At 42.5% G+C, this 23,756-nt stretch overlaps 1 long non-coding RNA gene across 1 annotated transcript; it reads left to right on the forward strand.

The window, feature by feature from the left end:
* Positions 1–4,635: 4,635 nt before the first annotated feature.
* Positions 4,636–21,851, forward strand: LOC129146583 (uncharacterized). The gene is made up of 4 exons (XR_008553464.1): positions 4,636–5,111; positions 14,406–14,585; positions 15,492–15,616; positions 21,110–21,851. It is a non-coding gene; the product is annotated as an uncharacterized LOC129146583 (long non-coding RNA).
* The last annotated feature ends 1,905 nt before the right edge of the window (positions 21,852–23,756 follow it).

Below are 23,756 nucleotides of genomic sequence, written 5' to 3' on the forward strand. Positions count from 1 at the left end.
TTCTGTGTCCTCTTGGATTTATTTGTGACTGTTTATAACAGTCACATCTAGCAGAAAACAGCCCTCATGGCTGGAAGAAAAAAAAAAAAAAGAAATGTTGCTTTCCTGAGTCTGGATAACTTTTCTATGAAATTTTCATTGTGCTGGAGTAAAAGCCTGAGGCTTGTGCTTCCCGAGAAAATCACTGACATGGTGCAGAGAAAATATATAAAATAACACTTAAGTCGTCTCTCTAGAAAGACACATGAAAGCTATAATTGTGCCTGCTGACTTTCCCTCTGGGCCTCTCAGGGGCTGGGGGTAGGGAACACGGCTTTGCTGCCTGCCACGACAGTTAGCATTTAGATCCTGGAGAAGAATTGCTGCATGCAATCGGCAGAGTGCAGAAAGGGGGAGGTGATAGCGAATCCTGAAGGAATATTTACTTTGACTGAAAATTGGGCTTAGGGGATGCTGATGAGAGGAGATCTGTTAAATTGTATTGGACCCCAAACTGCCAGCCCCTCCTCTGTCCTGCAAATTCCATTCTTGACCATGACGGGGTCTGATGAATTGTTGGGGTTCAGTGAGTGGGGTTTCGGGTTCCCTCTGAGAAATGTTTCAGCAGTTTCCAATTCAGCAGCACGTGGCGTGTTTGCTGAGGAAAATGACCTTTGCATAGATGTGATCAGGCAAAGCCTGCGTTTTTTAAAGGACAGGTTTATTAGGAAAAGGAGGAAGGAAAAAGAGGCACCTGTGTAGACACAGGTGGGTACAGAGCTGCATTTTGCCAGGGCAGGAATTGTTCTTATATAGATTTGGTGGGGGGCGGGGGGTTTCCCTCCTTTGTGGAATTTTATCTATTGTGAGATCTATCACTTCTAGGGTCTCATAGGGCTAATCTGCAAGGACTGGTCTTTCTTTGTAATGACCAACAACCTCAATATCCCTAAGGATTTCCTATCTGGTTTAATGACTTGATAATCATTTTTACTCCCACTTCAAGTTTCTGTCCCTGGGAAACCTCCATCCCAAATTTTCTACTCTAAATCTCCATCAACCACAGAGGGTGTTAGGCAGCTGGGGACCAATGTGGCTGGTGGTAGGGATCATGGGAGGGGGGAATTCTAAAATAATTTTATCAATGAATCTGTAATTCATTAAGCTAGTTTTAAGATACGTGTACTTTCATCTAGCTGTTAAGTGTATGTGTGAATGGAGGAATGAGTTACAAAATGGACAGAAGATGCCTCTTTTAAAGGATAAGTACCATGAGGATAAGACAAAGGGAGAACAGAGCGATTCAGTGAATGAAATAGAGAGTCATGTAAGGAGGCTTACAGGATGCCAGGTTGTTGTAATGCCTTTGCACTTGAAGCAGTGGAGCCAGCCCCAGCCTAGACAGACAGCTGTCAGAGGGAACAGGCATTTAAAGGGCATGGTTGGCTGTCTTACATTAGGCTGTCTAATAGCTTGGGATTTTATTTTCTAAATAGTTTTGATTAGTAATTATTAGTGGCTATTACTCAGAGGGCAGTGGTTTTCAAACAATGAGGTGGGGAGCTGAACCTGGAGGGTGTGGTCAAAGGGGTGCTGCTGGCTGCACCCCTTCTTCAGCCTGAATGCTGTCCTTCTCTGTTTCATGTTTTGAGACCCTACTTAAGACACTGCTTTGCATAAGAAGCTGCTGCTGCTAAAAAAGAAAGAGAAGAAATTTTAAATTCAGAGAGGTTAAGAAGTATCTGCATGGTCATACAGTGGCTGACAGAGCTCATTCTGGAGCCTGAGTCTTGGGGTTCCCATTTGCTGGACTCCTCCCGCACATCACTACAGGATGGTGGTGAGCCAGATAGAGGAAGAACCCTGGGATTAACAGGCAGGGCAGCAGGAGGCAGTGGCCCCTCAGAAGGGGAAGAATTACCTGGAGCCTGGGTAGGGGTGGGCAGCTGACTCTTGGCCTGAACCCTCTTCCCAGGCCACCTCTTGGCTTGGAGAGGGGCAGAAGGCCCTGTTCCTTTCCTGCTGGGATGGTTATTATTATTCTAGTTCTTTAGCAGGTGGGGAAATTGAGTCACAGAGGGCTAAGCTAATCAGGAATCAATTCTGCAAAATTTAGGGCCCAGTCAATTGAGGTTTCCTAGTCATTCGGGGTGGGGAGCAGCGATTGGTTTTGGGGCTGTGAAAGGGGAATACTTGGGTCTTATCAGCTCCACGTGTTTCTGGCAGCCCCTCCTAACAGCCTGTTTCCCAAGATCACTCCACCTATGTCTTTGACAAACTTGTTTTGACAGGGCGGGTTCAATTCTTGTATTAAGATGCTGTCCTTCCCTCCCAGCTCTTTCTTAAAGTTAACCAGTAACTGGTCTTTTTGTTATCCCATTCTGGGTGAGGAACCCTTCCAACAATTCTCACGGAGAAGTGCTTGCGAGTTTTGTTTCCTTTCTCTTTGGGGTCCACAGAAAGCCTTTCATGTCCCTTTGTGTTGAGAGAGAGTCACACGCACCCCCTGCCCCCCATGTGCTAAGTGGCTTTTGCCTTTCTTAGCACTCCTGATGGAGCCCCGGACTGTTCCCTTCACATCTCATCTCTGGCAATAAAACAGGCCAGGGTGATTTAGGGCTCCCCCAATACCACGCGCTTTTAGGGCAGTCCCTTGGGAAGAAGCAGCAGAGGCGGCAGGCAGAGCGCAGGGGTAATTACATCTAAAGTTTCTTATTCATTGGTTCACTTTTTCATTGTGTGGAGTTCTTCCCCTGAAGAGGGGCCGATGAGCAGCAGAAAGCCTACGGAACCAATTGGCTGGAAAAGAAATGACAATAAAAGTCACACAGAATAGTTTTCTGTCAGCAGCCATTTAAGGAAAGCAGGTTTACAAGTTGCAGCAGAGAATTAACTCTTTGATTTGCTATAAGCCAAGAGGGGTTTTGACACTTAAACTAGAAAAAAAAAAAGTGGTTTACTTTTAGTTCAGATCTTAACTTTCCAAAATGGGACCGGATTGTTGACCCCAAAGGTATTGACTGGAAAAGTTCAAATTCGAGGCCCGGGGCTCCCTGGCTGTAGTCTGCAGCCTCGGAATGGGTTCCCTTGCTGCAGCCTCTCTGTGTCATCTCTCCTAATTTGTGCACTTAATTGACAGCTTATTAACAGTTCATTAGGAACACTGGGGACCACGTGGCCACAACAGATCTATCTAGCCCAGAGGATGTGGTCCCTTCTTCTGAACCACTTCACTGTTTATTTAATTTCACTAGAAGCAAAATCTCATGGCAGAAAAGACCCACTGCCTCCTTCAGAGCCAGCCTTTCCAGGCCCTTCCTGCTAATGATCTTGGCAGCGCCTGGCACCCCGTGTGGCCTCCTAGCTGGGGCTTTGTTCCCTAAGATCAGGAGAGCTTGGGCCCCAAGGTCCTTGGGGCAGCGAAGGGAGGACTCAGCCATCTGTGGAAACAGATTGGCCATGCTAGGAAGACAGGCTTCCCGCTTCCTTCTCCCGTGCGTCTCCGGAGACCCTAGACGTTGCCTTTGTAGAAGTTTCTGGACAGAAGAGTTACAATCTGCACTTCTTTCCTGTAATCCTCCCTCATCCCTGATCCTTAATTACCTCTTCATCTTTGTGCCTAGAACATTTTGCAACTGCTTTTGTGATACAGTGTCAGATGGTACTATGGCTCCTCCGGTTGCCTCTTGCCCTGAGTACCTGTGAGCTTGTGTTTTTTTCCATCTGTTTCCCCAGCTCCGGACAGCCTGGGTTAGCATTGTCAGAATGACTGCGTTAGGTTTCTGCCGGCATTCTGTCTCAACCAGGGCCTCACCACGCCCGCCCCTACGCTGTCTTACCTCCATCCCACGCCCCTAGAGGAACATCAGGACATGGGACCGAGTCTACAGGCTGAGCCTGGATGTTAAAATGGGTTGGCTTCTACAAAAGAAATTCAGTCTAATTTCACTCTATCAAATATTTACTGAGTACCTACTGTGTTCCAGGATTTGGGGACGTGGTGGTGAACAGAGCAGACCCAGTGCCTGCCCATATGGATGTCACTGGTTATTAATTACAGTCATTGCTATAGATTATAAACTTAGGAGGAGCATTCCATCTTTCAAATGAATGTGATATTGTAATGCCCCGTGGAGCAGAAATATACTAAGAGACACTCCAGTGTCAAGAATTATTCTTTTTCAAAGTGCATTCCTTGCTTCGTTACCCCTAGGATAACCAACCCCCTTGCACATGGTGCCCTCTCGTCACCAGCAGGGGCTGGCACAGCAAACCATGAGCTGAAGAAAAATTTATCTCAAGAACCCTTCATGAAAATTTGATGCTACGAGCTTCCTATAATCACTTTACAGGACATTGAAAGATGTGCCAGCCCCATGTGGGCCCCGGTTTTGCTTGTGTAATCTTAGAGTACGAGCTGTAAAGTCTTGAGCTTTGCTCCTAAAATCTGGCTGTAATTTTTAACTCCTGGGAGGTGTCTATGTCTTAATATCCTGGGGTTACATTCAGGCTTTCAATAGAGCAGTCCAAGGAGGTCCCACCCAGGATGAGGGATTTGTTTTCTTATACGTATTGTGCTAGGGAGATTTTCTCCATCCAAAGGAGTCCAGTTGATTATACCAGTTCTCTGCAGGGATTGAAATTAATATTATATGACACAGTTGAAGCTATGAGAGAAATTCAGCAATTCCCTCATTGAACCCTCCACACATCAGGCAAGATAAAGTAACAACCATGGACATTTGTTGTGTGGACATTTGTTGGGGTGTCTCTGATATCTCCTCCCAGCTTCTAACACTGAGGATTTGATTTTTCCCTTGGTGCATTCATTCCCCGCTCCCCACGATTCTTAACTGACAGTTGGGGTGGGATTAGCCACAGTCTTGTCTGTTAGAGAAGTCAGTAGTTACTTGTGATGATTGGTTCAGAGATGAACATGTGACCCAGTTTTGGCCAATGGCAGAGGATGAATTCTAGGATTTGTAGGGCACTGGCAAAGAGGCTCGTCTTCATGAACAGTCTGCTGCCATTGAAGCCACTCTGAGATCTCAGGGTGACTTGTACCAGGTGCCAGAGACCACTAAGTGAAACTTGAAGAGAATATCGACATGGAAGAGTGTGGAGTGCAAAGGGTACAAAGTCAGGTCCTAAGTAAAACTGATGAAACCTTACCTGAAACTTACCCTCGTTGGGCCTTCTGGTTGGGTGGACTGATAAGGCCACTAATGTTGCTTGAGTTAATTTGTGTTGTGTTTCTTGTTTTTTAAAGATTTATTTATTTATGCATAGAAGAACTGGGGTGTAAGCCAGAGATGTGGGGGGTGGGGGTGAGAGGATTCACCAGAGACAGAGTGGGGAGCAGAACAGGCTGATCTACAGAAATACACTGCTGAGGGGAACAGTGGGGAAGACAGGAGAGGTCTGCTGCACCATGTGGGTCACCTCCCTGGCCAGAGATTGAACTCATGCTGCAGTGGCTGGTGATAGCTTGATAGTGCTGTGACTTAACCCCTGCGCCATCAGGGAGGCCCTTGAGTTGGTGTTTCTGACACTTGCAACTGATCAGTCCTAGTTGATAACTTTACTAATATCCATAGCATCTTATACATTAGAATCAATTTGTGAGAGTGCAATAATGGAATGGGATTTGGCCAAAGAGATCAATTGTGTAAGTCTTTGGGGCTGGTAGCTCAGATATGGGAATGTCAACAGGCTCTTTTTACCCCTTATAAAAATTAGCTATAGCAGGAATCCCAAGGCGGGCCATGCTATCAGGTTCCGGGCCTACCAGGGGGCAAACGATGTCTACCACAGGCCACGCCCTACTCTTTTGGGTCTGTTCCATTGCCTGGTATAGTGCAGCTAGAAGGTTGCCTAAGGACAGTCACTCCGAGAAGTCTGGACCATGATCAGGGTAAGGAGAGAACAACTTCTGAACATCACTTTGCATAGAAAGGAAATTAATGATTGTGGAACCACCTTCGCGCTCCACGAGGCTGTCATCCCTAAGGCTGCACTGTCCAGAACAGTGGCCAGGAAAGCCAGTGACTGCTGAGAAATGTGGCTAGTCAGAATTGAGATGTGCTGGAGGTATGAAATAATATGGGATTTGAAAGATGTAGTGCCAAAAAAAATCTCACTCATGACTGTTGTTATTAATTACATATTGAAACTATACTATTTTGATATATTGGGTAAAATAAAAATATTAGTCACATTATTTCCCATGAATCTTTGTACTTTTTTTTTTTTTTTAAATGTGGCTAACATGGCTAATTTAGCTTCCCTATGTGGCTCACCTAGTATTTCTATTGGATGGTGCTGCTCTGAAGGACAGAGACAATGTCTCATTTGCTTTGTACACCAGAGCCTGGCCTAGAGAGAGTTCTCCATGGTGAGTGAATGAGTCATGGTTGAGATCTGCCATTGAGGGCCCCGCTAGGAAACACTGCGACCTGTATATCAACTACATGTTAGTGACTTTTCTGTGGAGATCTCCTGATGTGGTGAGGTTCTGAAAGATACCTCACTTCTGAGAGGAGAAGAATGTCTCCCCTGGAGAAGATGACCACTCTTGAGCCAAAGTCAGGAAAATTGCACCTCGGCTAAGAAGCTCACCTCAGACGCTGAAGAGCGGGGTCCTGTCTGTCCCTCTACTTTACTCTGACAGTTCTGGGATGGGAATAGGAAATAGAGGTGGCTGGAAGCAGGTGGGGAAAATGTCTTAGGGGACTCAGCAGGTGTTGAGAGAAAGCTGCACCTTGAATCTACACAACTGAGGTGTGTGTCACTCTGTGCTCATGTCTGTGAGCAAGGCATAGTCTGGCCCAAGAGTAGTGCCACAGGCGAGACATACTCAGGAGAAGCCTGAAACTCGCTGCCCCTCTCTGGGTGGAATTGCTTGCTCCCCAACAGCCCCAAAAGGTCAGAGTCTGATATGGGAAACATCTCTCAAATAATACTTCTCTGAGGTATGTCTGTCAGGACCGCCCCAAATTGGTGAAACCAGAGTGATCCCATGGTGAGGAAAGTTTCTCCAGCATGGGCTTACCCAGGCTGCTATAACAAATGACTTCTAGGATTTTCCTAAACTCAGACTTCTATGGGCACCAGTGCCAAGAGTCACTTCTAACTCTACACCTGACCCCATCCCTTTGAACGGAGGGGTGTTCTTCTATACCTTGTGTCTGACACAATTATTACATTTAACATATGCTAATATATCTGTGTTTAATTATATTAGCATTTAATTATATTAGCATTAATTATATTAGCATTTAACATATGCTAATATATCTGTGCTGATATATCTGTGTGTTACCAGATGTGTGTCTCCTTCACCAGACTGTGTCCTTCTCAAAGGCTGCCTTCATCATTTTACCTCTTTGCCCTGGCCCAGTGTTTGACATGCTATAGGCATTCAAGCAAAGCTTTTATAAAGAAGGCGGTGGGGGATTCAGGTCATGCAATTGTATGGGCAGACCTAGGGACACAGAGATTCCTGGGCTTGAAGTCTGGCTTCACTGCTGCCACCTGGGACACCTCCGTTAACCTCTCTTAGCCACTCTGGAAGATGGACATGATAAAACCCCCCAGCCTCATTTCATTTATTCACCCAACATACCTTTCTCGAACACCTAGCAAATGCACACACATATCATCCATGCATCCTCATATACATATAGGCAGCGCTGACCAGTGTCCTTAATGCTCTTCATCTGTTTAGAGTTCTTGTTGGAGAGATACTGCTGTTTTACTGCCTCCCTGGGTTAGAAGTGAGGGGCCTGCATGTAAATATATTTTCCTTGCCCAGAACTGAAATAAGGACGTGGAGGGACCGACTGCAGGATTCTGTGACTCAACTGCTGGTCCAGGCTCACGTTGCAGCTGAGCACGCACATGTGCCCTGCAGTCTGCCTTTTAGGTGTAGAGCTTGGTGTAGACAAATGAGTGTTTCAAGTCAGTGCATCTTCCTAGGAGCTATAAAGTCAAGGAATTCTCTCCTCCTGACAGAGGGATGTGGTTTTAATCCTTTTCTTGACTGTTCCATAGCCCCAAAGGAGCCCATGTGGACAGGAGACAGGAATGATCTCTGAGAGAGAATAGATGGGACAAAGCTGTAGACTTTTTTCAGTTTTATAACTTTTCCACTTGCCAGCTTGGCCATTCCACAGTGTTCCCCAAAGTAGTGCTGGAAGTCATATGGTTTCTGTTGTTCCACAGCTCCTAGGGAAATCAGTACCAGCTACTTATTTTTATTGTTGTTTTTTAGTAAGTTCTTCATCAAATTCTAGAGATGCCTTGTTTTATTTAATTTACACATTTACTCATTTATTCTCCTAGATTCTTCAAAAATGAGGTTTAATGCAGCTTTCAGGAACTTATGCAAATAATAAAACACTGCAGGTTAGAAATAGTTTTAAAGTTAGATGTTTTCTGCAAATTATTTCCGAAGTAAGCAACTCAATGTGACTTGTAGGGAAATCAGCGTGATGCAGCACGGAAGGCACCAGAAACTTTAGAAATTCTGGGTGAGAGCCCAGTGTTTACTTTTCAAGGAAGGCTGTTGAAACTTGCAGCTTTCAGGTTCATTGGTACAGTCACCGAATCAAGATCTTTAAGGATGACACTAAGAAAGACTGACAGTTTAATAAGGAATTGGCATTGTTTCTCAAGATCAAATCCAATGCTGCTGTCATTTTTTATCCATGCCAAAAGACCTAAGATCAACCCTATGCCCCAAATTCATTTTAAAGGTCCACTCTTCTCTTGCCAAAGACTGTCTGTCTTCCTTGATTTGGTGTTTTTAGCCTCTGTCCATTTCTCATTCAATCTGTCAGTTTCTAGCTTTGTAACTGGGCGGACACTCTTCCATCTTCACTGAATTCTGTGGTGAAATCTCAGTGACATCGTTTTCTGGAATAAATGACCTTGTTTCCTGATCTCTGACTTACAGCTAAGAATCTTAACTTACTTCTAGATTGACACTGTTGTGACCTTATGCTGACACCTTCTCCTTGGAGTATGTGGTCTGATGTTGAGCCCAGTGTCTCTCCAAAGAATATCCCCTACTTTGGGTTGTTATTTAGTGCTTGTTTCTTTCTTAGCTCTCAAGCATCACAAACATTTTCCAGGATGCAGGAATTAGCAACCTCACTGGTTTTTAGCTACAAGAAATTCAGCATGCTCGTTTAAAAAAAAAAAAAAAAGCATTGTCTTCTGTCTGCAAAACCCACTTTGTCACACTACTGCTAGTGCATGGTCAGAATTAGAAAATGTTTACTCTGTGTAGTCTTTATTTTTCACTCATCTTTATACTTGATCTTGTCTTCATCTCCCCCAAACCATCGTTTCCTTTGTTTTGGAGTTATAAAGCTATAGGTGTTAATCTTTGGGAACAAATTCCACATTTTTCTTCATGACTATCTTCATGGATATGGTCTGTGAGATTTAGCTGTCTAGTTAATGGAAGTGAATAGAATTTATTCATTTATTTATAATTCTTTTTAATAATTATAATTCATTTCTTCAGTGATTAATTGACTTGATTTAGTTACTTTGCCTCTCTGAGCTGTTTCTACAACTGTCAAATGAAGGTAATGGTATATCTACCTCACAGAATTATTGTGAGAGTCGCTTCAAATACTAACAAATGCCTAGAGAAAACAGGGTGGCCAAGAAAATTAGATCTCTTCACATATATTCCTAATGCAGTATTCATATGATACTCTAAGATGAAATGTAGTTAGGCAGTGATAAAAAGAGACTCTAGACAGCCTTGAGAGAAATAATTACTTTGTGATATCTGCAAACTTTTGATCACTGAGTAGAAATAAAATGGGAAAGAGACCAGATATTTTAGATACTTGTATGGAGCTTGCATAACATTTTGGAGTTAACTGTGCTACATAAATTAAATTTTAAATTAAGTACAATTAGAGATAGTATATTTTAAGATTTTTTAAGTGCTTTTTTTTTCATTGTTCATTTTTGGACAGTATATGATTTCTCTATGAAAATTTCAGATGTTTATTCAGAAAGCCAAACTGCATGCTATTTTGCAAGTCTGGATTTTTAAAAAGACCTAAACTTGCTCAGAATTGGCCAGAATCATTCCTTTGGCATGTTAAGGTTCACTTCAGAAAGATCTGCAAATTTTTTATTATATAAAAAGCAAAGGGCTAGCAAAGTGTTCTTTACAAATGAGAAATCCTATCAAACCACCTTTATGCTAGTATTTGCTTACAACATGGGAGGGGAGACTCACCACCGACCTGTCACTCCTGGTGTCGGCTGCTCCCCAAGTGGTCTCCGCCTATGGCATGATAAGGTCAGGCAGCTATGTCCTGGCTGTGATGGGTTGAGGAAGGGCTGGCATCTTGGCTAGCCGTGACTTGGCTCAGATGCTTATTCATCCATTCTACTCTGCGGCAATTTTGTAGGGTCAGAAATATATGTATTTAGTAAATTATGCATTTAGTAAAATTTATGTACTACAGAGAACACAAAATTAGTTCCACAGTCTGAAAGGGGTCCCTGTGAGAGAAGGGGCCTGAAGCTTAGGCTTCAGTAGCTGCATATAAATCTGCCCCTTCTCCCGGCAGAATCGTCCTGAAATGTGGAAGCAGCTGGGCTCCTCAAGACTGATGGGGAAGTTAAGTTTAAATGTGGTAATGGTTGACTGTCCCTCATCTCCAGCAGCTGAGCAGTTGTCAGAAAAGTGGGAATTGCAAAAGATGAATTTAAGAATGAACACCAAATGTTTTCTAATTATAATTTGTGTTTCATTATACTGTGCAAAATGTCAATGCTAAAATCATTTTTAAGCTAATAAAAATGCCTAGAACTACTACATAATTTGTTTTCTGTGTGCAATTTATCACACTTCTATAGATGCATTTTAGTGCCATATGTGGTCTTTTGAAATAACTTGCAAACTATGTGGAACGTAATAGAGAATTTCACTAGAGATCATGATTTTGGGGCTCGTAATTTCTAAACCATCAGAAATGCTTTGGGGGGGGGGTGGCACAAAATTGTTCCTGTGAGGTCTTAGATTTACATAAATATCAAAAGGATGATTTTGTACATTTCTGTTCAAACTCAGGATTAGGAATTTGTTATTTGGTCATTTTCATCTTTATGCTTAAAATGGTTTGTCAACTCTCATCAAAGTCACTGGACTATTTTCATCAGTTAAATGATATAGTTCCCAAAAATAAATAAATAACTAAATGGTATAGTTCCTTCTTCAAACCTTAATAGAATGTAATCATACGTGGATTCTAGAGACTGAAAATTCAGGTTTATTTTGGGTACCCTCTGAGGATTTTAGGAACAACATTCATTTTTCTCTCACATGTTTTCTTAGTAGAACACATTGCTGAATTCCCAGACACTGTTCATTTCGCCCTCAAGGCAGCAAAGGCCCTGTTTTCAGAAAACTACAAAATAAGATTTCCCCTTTTTTCTTTGGCATTTCTCCCAGTGGCCCTTCGCTTGCCTGGAGTCTGTGGAGCCGTGGTTTGTTCCAGATCCACCACTCTCCTATTTTGTTCACAAGCTGCCTGCTTACAACCTTTGTGATGTACAATTAGCACTGAAGCACATGCAGATAATAAGAGAATCATCATAAAAGCACTAAACAGAGCAAATAACATTTGAGACTGGATTTAATCCCAAATACCTGGCTGTCAGAGGCAGGGAGGTACAGAAACCCAGAAGCCAAGTAAGAGAGCACTGCAGTTAGCTGTGGAGTATTGGAATTGCATGTCAACGTGGTATACACACGGCCGCAATGGTCGAACTCAGACATTAATCAGGACCACATGCAAAGTTAGTAAATACTGCAAATTAGAGGCTAAAAGGGGCTGGGATAAAAAGACAAATCTTTTAGATACAACACAGCATTAAAACCATTCTTCTCATTTCAGGATAGTAAGAGAGACATTGAGATTAGCTGGGAAGAGTGAAGCCTTTCATGAGCTTGAAGTCTTGGCCAGGACTTTAAAGGGAGTTGAGTTACCAGGTTGACCTCAGTCTGGTCATTTATATGTCTTCGCATCAGTTTCCTCATTTAAAAAAAAATAAATAAAAATATATGCTAGCCCTGCTGATCGACTTTTACCAAGCACCCTGGGATGATCGTGCCTGATGAATCAGAATCTATTAGGAGATGTTCCCTAGGAGTGAGATGTTGTTTCTTCTGTTCTAACAATTCATTTTAATCATAGTCCCGGCCAATAGTTGAGTGCCTGCTCTGAAGCAGAACTGAGGTTTGGAAAGGTTAAGTAAGTCACTTTCTCCAGTTTATACAGCCACTCAGAACTTGGGTTTGAACCTGTTTGATCTGCTTCTGATTTAAGAATGCTCTGTTCTGAGTTCCCCCACCGAGTTCCTCCTTCTCTCTGGAGAAGAAAGGTGCCTTGATCAGAACCTGAGTCTCCTTGAGGTGGTAGTCTGTTCTCTGCCTCTCCCTCCCTGCTTTCAACCTATGAGGTTGCCACATATGATGAGCCCAGGATTGAAGAATAGATGTTTAGAAAGAGCAGGGACCATTCTCTACACTCAGAGGAGAAGGCCAAGTTTCTTCAGGTAAATCCAAGTACCTGGGCTTCCTAGTGATCCAGGGATACTTAAGAAAGCATGTGGGGCAGCATTAGGGACCAGTACAGAATAAATCTTCAATTTTCTTCCTCTTTTTTTAGTACACTTTATAAGGCAGTGTGCAAAGCTGAGAGCTAATGATTTATTAATTACATTTTCCAGATGAAATGGCCACCTAAGGTAAGATTTTCTACCTAAAATAGACACTGAAAATGCAGAAATGCTCAAGATTGAGTAAATGCCCTTAATGTTTTCATCTTTGCAGTTAAGCTTGAAAGGGCTGTCAAGTTGGGGGCAATTGTTCCTTTTCTAAGAGGTTGGTTTTATATTGTGGGGAAAATAGGTCTTTATGGATACTCTCCAACCTCCAAAATTTCATGTTTACAGAATTTGATCACAAGCTGAATTATATTAACAACTTCCATCTATTTTACAGCTATTTCCAGTTAATTGCCAACAAACCTCAGTAAGAAGGAAATGAGGATGGAGTCCTTCATTTTGGTAGAGAAATTGTTTAAAAATTGGCATGATATTGGTACTTTAAATGCACAGAGGGGTATTTTTAGCCAGTTTCTTTTAACTTTAAGTTGGATCTGACTTCAGCACACTGTATATTCATACCCAAAGTAAATGGAGCTGTTTTGCAATGCTTAAATGTCTATATGTGTGTGTGTGTGTTTTGCATTCTTTTAAATCTCTTAATAAAGCTTCTGAACTTCAGAAAGCAAAATCACTGGCCTTCAAAGGTTGTTGGATGTTATTATTTTTGTTTGCTCAACATGAAGAAAGCTAATCCTCTAACATATCACATTGTGTGTGGTTTTTCTCCTCCTGGCTTTTGGGTATTAGTCTTCAGCACAATATATACTTATTATCTCTTTTCCCAGTTTTCGTGGTGTGTATTTTAATAGCCGAAGGGGATTTGCTGATGATTAAGAAGAAAAATAGAGAGAGAAAATTCTTATTATATAAAATGATTCTTTGCTTGCATAGAGAAGATTCTCTGGGGCTTAATTGGAAAAAAAACAAACAGGAGGTAAAAGTCCTAGATGTTTACACGTTAAACATTCCATAAGTGGCTTGGAAATCAGCCCTTCCTGGCAGTCTTGAGGTGGCTAATTGCTGGAGCATCAAAAACGTTCCAGCGACTTCATTTTCCCTGGGGATCGACACTCACAACAGGATAATGCTTACCCTGATAGAAGTGTCACAGTGGGGACTCGGTATAATTTGCTGATATGATATCAAAAATAGCATTAAGGTAATTACATTTTGCACTTGTAATGTTTCACAGGCAATAATATAGTAGAAAATGGCGTGTTTTTTTTCCTAGGTAACCTGGTCATTTAAAACTTTTTTTTTTTAATGGAGCTGCAGTGAAGCTGACATGTTTGATGGGTTGTTGTTTCTTAACTATGTGCTCAATTTATAAATGCATAAATGCAGTCCTGAGGGTAACCTTTGACTGGGGTTGGAGAGCAAAAGTAATAAAGGGAACTGTTTCAATGGGTATCATAAAAGGTGTTTTAAAAATTGTACTAGTGGAGAAATGAGTAAGGGTAAGAACTTACTCTGCCAAGGGCAGATGGTTAAAGTGGAGACACTACTTTCAGAGGCCAAAGACCTGACATCTAGGCTCCCTTCCACTGCCTTATTGAAGCTTTCTAACCACTGCTTCAAGGAATGGTATTGCTGGATGGACTTCTGCAGTCCTTTCAGTTGTAATATTTATATGCCAAAATTTTCACTTGATTTTATTTTTACTTTGTGAAACATTTTCAGGGTCATTCTTTTTAAATTTGGATTTTATTTCTCCACAGAGGCAAAATTTCTTTTTCTCAAGGGAGCACCATAACCATCTGAATATCTGGGCTCACATTGTGTTTTCTTTGGCCTGTGGAAATTTTGGCAATGGCGTCTGGCTAATAAAAAAGCAAAAATATGACAGATTTAACTTCACCACAGAAACCCTCATCTTTCTGTTGTTCCAAGTGGACTTGGTGAGGATTCTCAAATGCTGCCACTTTCTTAAACCCCTCATGTGACAACTTTCTCATCCAAGTATTCATTTGGCAAATCTTCATTAAGCAACTATTATGTCTGATACTGTGCTAGGCTCTGAGCAATTCACTCGTGACTAGGACACAGTCCTGCCCTCCCAAAGCTTAATCACAGCAGGATATTTTATTTGCAAAAAACAAATCCATTTGTTAAAGCTAATTAAGGGAATCTATTAGCAGGACATGTGGGCATCTCCCACAAGCCTAAAGCAGGAAGTCTAGCTGGGCAACTCTCCACCTCCCTTCCCTCTGACCCTCTGTCCCTCCCTTGCTTGGTGTTTGTTGTCTTATCTCTGAAATCACTGTCAAGACCAAAGGAACTTTCCTCTGTATTTTCTTCTAGGAGTTTCATGGATTCAGGTCTAGATTTAAGTTTTTAATCCATTTTGTGTAAATTTTTGTGGCTTGTAGAAAAGGGTTCAATTTTATTTATTCTTTTGCAAGCAAATATTCAATTTTCCCAGTATCATTTATTGAAGACCCCTGAAAGTTTTGAAAACCAAAACTGTCTCCAGAAATTGCCAGGGTTCTCAGACTTGGCGCCCAGGCTGGCAGCCCCAGCCTCAGCTTGGGTGGGAAATGCAAATACTTGGCCCCTCCTCAGTCCTACTGATTTGAAAATTCTGAGGAGGAAGCCAGTAACAAGTCCTCCAGTTGGATGGGGGGTGAGAGAGATGTGAGGGTCTAGGGTTCACCAGAGAGACAGAGTGCATGCCTGTGGGTGAGTTACTTCCCACTTCTCAGTTCCAGCCTTCTGGAAGCCCAACCTCGCTCCTGCCCTGGGCTTTGGTGAGGTACTTCACTCTCTCAGTAACAAAATCTGCCTCTGACTTTTTTCCCTCTTAGGTTGATCGAAGTCATTTCTGTTGCTTGCAACTAAAAAATCCTCACTCATTCACCTCACAATATGACTAATACAATTCCTGTGGAGAGGAAATTATATGGACCAATATCCCACCCCAGATGCTCAGGTAAAGACTAATTTTATCAAAGATTCCTGGAAATATTTAAAAGATCTAGAGAAAATACCCCATGTTTCTTATTATCAAGAGCAAGAATTGTGTATTTATTTAAAGAAGTTTATTTAAAAAAGTAATAATCCACTCCCCTTGGTCGTTTTTACTCTTCAGTGCTAAATGCTTGGTGTTTTTGTGACTTCTCTCTCACTTGTTTATCCTAGTTTAGCCTAGAATTTAGATAAATCATAGTCAGCCAACATGTATGTTTTGAATGCTTACAATGTGTCAGTGTTTGAAAAGTCAATTGATCTTGGTTTCCTGACAGTCTCCCCTATAGTCTGGTAGGAGAGAATACAGTGACCTTACTGTTGGACATCACAGTAAGCCTCTGCTTATGAGTGTGATAAGTCCAGGATTAGGTTCCTGTACAAGGTTCAGAGGAAAGCTGGAAGAAGAATGATGCCCTTCAGGATGGGGAAGTTCTAGGTAAAGCAGAAGAAAGGGTAGTGGTCAGGGAAGGCTTCCTGGAAGAAGTTTCACCTCAATTAGACTTGGAAAGATGATTAGGTGTCCACTAAGCAGAAAAGACAAGGGAAGGAGAGTGTTCATTTGTGGTTTGAAAACTACCCCAGGAAAGAATCTGACATTTCATTGGTCATCATTTTTGGACTCTGACTGAGTTGGGGACTACCATATCTTACAAACATTGAAAATAAGGTAAAGATTTTTAAAAATATCTTAAAGCTCCTAACCACTATTTCCGTTATATCACTTGTGATTCCTCTTTCTGGACATAATTTATTAACCAAGTTTTTAATAAATTAAAAATAAGTGGCTGAACATCACTGGCCTTTTAAAGTCATCCTTGTAAGGAGGACTGTATGTTGGTTTATCTCAACTAGGAGAAAAATAAAAAGTATGAAGGGGAAAAATTCCCTATTAAGTTTTATAATTATAATACGAAAATTCAGTTAATTTCTTTTATCATAGTGAGTCATTAAAGACTGAAGTAGGTTCCCAGCCTTTTGTTTCCAGAACAATCCCCTGGAGGCTTAGCGCTCTGTCATCCGAATGGGCTTGATTAAAGCGAGGAACCTCTATCTTCAGATTACTGCTCTCCGTCATTAGCATTACGTTATCTTGCTCTTCAGACTGATTTTTAATTTTTATGCTTGCAATTATAAATGATTTACAGGGACATTCATCGCCCGACCTGTCCTGAGTCATTAAATTCACCTAGGTTGAATGGCCGATGTGCACCTGAAATTAACCAAATCAGTGACATTATCTTGCTGGATTTTTCAGAGCCTTTAGAAATAGAGAAGAGACTCCTTTCTCCCTCTCAACTCCTTGGCTTAATGGGAAAAATATTTTTAATTGATAAAAGAGGTAATTAGCCAAGGCTAAGAGGTGCACGCTAATTGAGCAGTATATCTTGCAGAGTGAGTTTGGCCTCAGGTTCTGGAATAGAAAGGAAGATGACCCAACACAAACTTGGCTGCAGTCACAGGGGGCTAGCTTGTTAAGTCCAGAAAAAAAGGTACGAAAATTTTTTAGGGGCGGGGTGGCTACTATGTGCCAGAACCAGAATTCGCCCAATAGTCCTTTCGCTTCTCTCAATGCTTTGTTTTGTAGTGTTTGGACGTAGGGAGTGGAAACTTCCCTGGGCAGGCACAGCTGAAGTGGGGACTGTCCCTGAATCTGACGAAGAAGAAACCAAGTGCAGACTTCCTAATGTCCGTGCTCTTTCTCTGTCATTTCTTTGCCAGTACAGACCATCATTGATAAGATGAAATGTGCTTACCTTTGCAACCCTGACCCCAGAAGACCTTGGCCTCATCTCTGTGTGTGGCTATTTAATCTCAACCACACCTGAAATCTGTGCCTGTGGGTGCCCCCATCACAGCCTCTTCTTCCCTTCCTGTAGGCCTGCCTGGCCTTCACCACGCTATCAACTCATCTGGAATTTGTCAAAGCTTTTTTGAGCCTATTTCCAAACTGAGCCTCATTTACAACTTCCCTATACGCTTCTGAACCAAATACATGGTTTCTAAGGAGGCAATTTTGAGGGATGGGCTTTGGAATCAAATAGGCTCATGTTTGAATTTCAGCGCTTTGAAAATCAGTCATTAGTTATATGACTCCAGACAAGCCTCAGTTTTGTCATCTCTAAAGTGGACAGGTACAGGATTCCCGGGCAGGCCGAGAGGAAACTCAGATACATCTGATTTCAGGCTGCAGCTTCCGCCTCCTGGATCTGTGACTACTCAAATATTTCCACTGGAGTCCTACCTCTTCTCTAATACTCTCTTTCCTTGTTCCTAGGAAACCATTACCTCCTGGTTTCCTCACATCACTTAGACTCCATGGTCTTATTTTTCCTTCCTTCTATGCCCCTGTCTTAAATTGGGGTCCCCCAGAGCAAACCTTGAAACAAAGGCTTGAGTGTTAGTGTCTATTTGAGGTGATCGTAGATGGTGCCAGCAGAGAAGTAAAACTGGAAAAAGAAAGAAGAGTCCCCATTAATGTGGAGACAACTGCAGTGGCCCACTGGTGCTTCATCCTCCAGGATCTCTGTGAGGTGGTACATACTACCCTTGCGTTTTCCCACCAAGCACATGAAAGCTAGGATAATTCTCCTTTAACTCACCAGTCATTAGTGGAGAGCTGTTAATCCTGGCATTTCTGGCCCCCAATGAATGCAACTTGAAAGAAAGGCCAGGGGATGAGATTCAGTAAGATGGCCCAGCCACCCTGGAAACCGTGAATGCTGAGCACATGTGGGCATGACACTGGGTTATCTGCCACAACCCCTTAAATGCAGGTTTTGCCCTCTGCTCTCTTTTCTAATTGTGCTGTGCCCTGCCTGTGAAATCTCACATGCTCTGTGCCTTCAACACCCCTCTCTGTGCACCAATGATTCCCAAATATGTTTCCAACTACACCCTCCTTCTTGGATTTCAAGCTACTACTCCTGGCCTACTGAACTTCTCCACCTGGGTGCTCCACAAGCCTCTTGGAGGAAACACATCTGAAGATGAATTCATCATCCTCTTCATCCTACCCCACCCAACCCAGGCATTTCTTTTATCATCTCACTCTTCATGGGTAATGTTTCCATATTTTCATTTTCATAAGCTAGCCATTTCAGAGTCATCTTTTTTTGCAGTAGCTATAATTAGTTCTCTGGCCATCAAATTCTCCTGCTCCAACCCATCCTATATTTAGCAGCCAAAATTATTTTCATGCAATCTCTTTACATCATTTTCCTGTAGAAATTATCTGTTATCTATTGTAATAAACTCCTTTTGAGCTATCTGCCTTGCTCCTATGAACACTTGTAACTTACCCCTACATTCACAAAAATGGGCTTATAGTGGCCATATTATCCCTAGCACTCTGCCACGCCCACCCCCACAGTGAATCAGACAGGCTGCATTGGTCAGAATCTCCCAGGGATGGTGAATTAGAGCTAAAAGTCCTTGAATAAAGCATAACAAGCTGGGGGGTGATAATATTCCTTTTGCCTTTTTGGTGGAAAAGACAGAAAACTGGTCTGTAGAAAAAGAAGCTGTGATGGATGATGGATGTGTTTTGACTGCCCAGGATCTGTTTGGGGAATCACCCTGCTCTCACTCTCTGTTCTTGTGGTTCAGGTAGGGCTGGCCCCGACCGGAGAACTCTGCTGTCCTGGCTACAGTGACCAGCTCAGGCTTGGACACATGACTCAGACTTGGCTGACCAAAGCACTTAACTCCTTGGCTACAGTGATTGGTTCAGAAATGGGTCTCAGTCCCCATGGCAGGGTCATCTTCTGAATTTCAACTAGAACTTTCAGGCAAGAGGTTCTCTCTTGGCTGCAATTTTTAGTTCTATAGATGATTTAAGATGAGAATACCTATCTTTGCCTCCCCTTAACAGTCTTTGGAAAATGAAAGTAGAGTGAAATAGGTGACAGGACCCCAATGATATCCCTGCACCTAGTTGTGCATGAATTGTATTCACTCCTAGACTCCCCCTTTTTATTGTCAATATATACATAACAAAATTGACCATTATAACCATTTTAAGTGTGTAAGTTCAGTGACATCACATTGTTGTACAATTATCACCACCAAAACATCTCTAGGACTTTTTCATCTTCCCTAAATGAAGCCCTTAAACAACATCTCCACATTCCTTTCCCCGGGCCCTGCAACCACCAGTCTACTTTCTGTTTCTATGAGTTCAACAACTGCCCTTTTATGAGTATCTTACTTCCCACAGCAAAATCTCTTCAAGATTCATCCATGTAATAGTTTATGCTTGCACTTCCCACTTCTGAGCTAATAAATATCTTTTTTTTTTTAAAGATTTATTTATTTATTTATACAAGCACTGGATACAGTCAGAAGCGTGGGAGGGTGAGAGGCTTCACCAGAGTCAGGGCCGGGAACAGAACAGGCAGACTGACGAAAAGTGCTACTGAGAGGAGAAGCGGGCGGCAGGAGAGGTCTGCGCGCCATGTGGGACCCTCGCCGGTGGCTGGGGATCGAACCGGCACTGCAAAGGCTGTGGGCAGCTTTGCAGCCCAGCGTTCAACCGCTGCGCCACCAGGGGAGGCCCTAATAAATTTCCTTTTTGACTAGAATTATTTTTAGTTATATTTCTGTCACATGACCAAAGGACTTCTGACTAATAGAACATAGACATGGAGAGAAATAAAACCAAGACAAAAAGTAGAAGAGAGTTCCTCTGACTTTCCAGTTTCTAACCCCTTTCTCGGCCTGACTGCAGGAAGTCCTGAGGTCGTTAAAGAAGAGGAAGCTCTCTCTCTTATGAATGAGAGAAATGAATGAGAAATGAATTCATTTCTGTTAAAAAAAAAAAAAGAGTTGTAACTAATACTCTACCTTAGTCTCTATAAAATCTAGGGATAAAGGTACTTCAGTATTTGTCTTGTCCAGGTGGATCCTATTTCTGGATTCTTGGGACGCTCTAGTCATTTATCAAATAATCTGGCCTTCTCATTTCTCTGCCTTGTGCTATCATCTCTGTCTAGGATATCTCCCTCCCCCCAAAGGAGAGAACTCCTACATAGTCTTCAAGACCCTGCTCAAATGATGCCTCCTCACTGTCGCTGTCTCTGACTTCTTTTTCGTTCTCCCAAGCCAAGGGCACGATGTGTTGCATTTGTTGGTAGTTTTCCTCGTCCTTAGACAAAGAGGGCATGGGCTATATTTACTTCTTTTATATCCGAGGGCCCAGTACTGACGGACTTTTTATTGAATAGATGAACATAAAAATTGTTGTTCCTGGTATATTTGATACTCTACATTGTTCTCCATGTGTTTGAAGTGTTTTCTGCCACCTGGTTGAATTAAAATAGATTTTTACACCACTGCTCCTTACAGCTTCCTGGAATTTTCCATAGAATTGCAAGATGCTAGATGCTTGGGACCTCACTGAAAGGTGTACAGGAAGGATCACATGCCTTCCTTAACTCCCATTCTCCCTTTTTCTCAGCAGGTCCAGAAATGGTCACTGTATCTCAGGCTGGCTTGATTTTGAGGGCTTGAAAGATTTAATAGCTACTCTTCAGAGAATGCTTTCTTCGAAATCTCTCAGAAAGTAACTCTTGCAAAGACAAAAAGCACAACAGTTGTGATATTGTTGATGTGTAGATTCAAAATTTCCTCTAATCCAGTCTTTCAGTGACATCTCTAATGGCTGATTTTGCTTCTGAATGTCTGGAAAAATCAGATCATCATCATCTACCACATTTGACCTTCAAGATTGTGTTTTCCTGTTAATTGAGCATAAAGTCACAGTCTTCATATTTTTATTCAAAATGTTTCAATGAATTTGTTTCATGTCCTTCATAATTTGGTCTTGAACTCTTTATCAAAACCCTTTAACATTCCATTTCTAAACACAAATTTGGAGATTTTTGCTTGTTATACACTGTGCCTCATGAGACACTGACTTTTCTTGTCATTTTGACACTGATTTACCAGAATGAACTTCGTGCAAGGTCACTCTTATGAAAGAATTGTTCTGATTTGGCAGCAAATGATTTTCATTTGATTTGCTCAGTTTGGGGACCCAATGTATGCATTTTAAAAATGGTAGTAGCTTTGTCATTAATTACACCTTTGATAAAGAAACATGTAAAGAATACAATTGTTTGACAATCTCAAAAAAAAAAAAATGGTAATAGCCAATACTCTGCTGGCAATTGGGTCTGGGCATTTTCCTGATGGGGACCATCGCCTGCTCGTTATATTAGCTGCTTGCTTTTAGAGATGGGCGACCTGTTTTAGAAATATTATTTATTTTTTTAATTTTATCTTTTAATATTTCCAAGTGGTGTGATAAACAGCACAGGATAAAGGCTTATTGATATATTTGCTCAGTCTCACTTATTACTCAACTTTAGTTCTGAGAAATCCTTCTTTTTACTTATGATATCATTGCTCTTAAAATAAAGCCAACATGTGCTAAAAAGCAACCTAACATTAACCAAAGGTAAACCCAGTATTGTTTTGATCATAGTTGTTCAAAATAGGGAGTTATCAGAAAATATTTCTTCCCATGTTTATCTTAACTGCCTCCTTTCCTTATTATGGAAGCAAATAAATGTGTGTAGTCTTTTTCCCTAGGGTTAGAAATAATTTTTTTTTCATTTTTATTACAAGGAAGACAAATCTTCCCATTATTTATTTATGCATACATACAAGAGCTGGGGTACAGGCCAGAGATGCGGGGGCAGAGGTGAGAGGATTCATCAGAGGCAGAGTGGGGAACAGAACAGGCAGACCGAGAAATACACTGCTGGGGAGCAGTGTGGAGACAGGAGAGGTCTGCTTCGCCATGTGGGTTGCTCCCTGGCCTGCCTGGGTTTGAAGTCATGCTGCAGAGGCTTCACAGTGTGGTGCTTAACCCCTCGCGCCACCAGGGAGGCCTCAAAAATCTTCCATCTTCCCATTTTATAAGGGATCAGTAAATAAAGATACTAGTGAAATTTCTAAAACTAGGTGTGTACACACATCCCAACATTTATTATGTAAGCCAAAAACTACAGAAATGGCTCGCCTCTCACTGCCAGGCGGATAAAGAGACTGCACACACTAGTGCAAACAGACAGGGGGGTTAGCTCCAAAGTTCTGCCTGGAACTGTCTAATGCCATCCCCTGCACTAGAGGGTAAGCAGGGAAAGTCCTTGGTCATTCCCACCATATTATGGAAGCTGCTATATTCCGTTTTATCAGCACCAATATATGGGATACATCTGGATTAAATGTTACATGTTACGTCACCTCAAAAAATGAAGATAGTACATGAGATTTTGGCTAAAGAGGGTACTCAAAGTGTATCAAGAAGTAAAAAAAATGATGAAAGATTCTAATGCATAAGTTTGTGTGTATTTTTAATCATCTGAAAACATTGGTTTGATAAATCACTTGAGGTTCTTGCTTCCAAGTTGACGAGCTCCACTTGTTTTCAATACATATTCTTAGACCTGCTCTCATATAGTTGGATTCCTGTTTGGGGGGAGGGGGGAGACACAGGGAATGGGGGGGAGGGGAGAATGGGGGACACAGGGAATGGGGTGGGGAGAGGAGACAACATTACTGAATTACACCACTAAGGGCAGCAGCGGGCAAGAGAGAGGCCCGCTGCACCTTGCGTGGGTTGACTCCCCGGGCCGGGTATCGAACTCAGGCCGCAGCAAGCACTGAAACACTGAGCCTCAACCCGCTAGGCCACTGGGGAGGCCCTGCTCAGGGCCTGGCTTTGAAGGCTACTAGTACTTCTCTGCAGGGAGCGCGGCTGCTTCGGCAACGGTGCGGTGATGTAAGCGCCTCATCAACTCGGAGTCCGCAGGTGCAGCCCGCGTCCTGAGGTGGCCGTGAGGGGTGAACGACGCGGTCTGGTGTCTGCTCACGGGGAGCCTGCACTCAAGGGGGCCTCGAGTTTACAGTCAGCGTGGCCCGTAGCCGCTGCCAGCAGGTGCCAGGACGCACCGCAGCTCCCGTCTGGGGGTGCGCGGCCCGGGTCTAGGGGTGCAGCCTCACGCGCACAGCCAGGAGCGCCCGTGCAGTCCTCCTGGCGCAGCAGGGCCTGGAGACGAGCGGGGACACGATTTAAAAATACAATGTGATATTTCTCT

Source organism: Talpa occidentalis, unplaced genomic scaffold (genome assembly GCF_014898055.3).
Source record: "Talpa occidentalis isolate TD23 unplaced genomic scaffold, MPIMG_talOcc4v2.1 talOcc4.3, whole genome shotgun sequence".
NCBI lineage: Eukaryota > Metazoa > Chordata > Mammalia > Eulipotyphla > Talpidae > Talpa > Talpa occidentalis.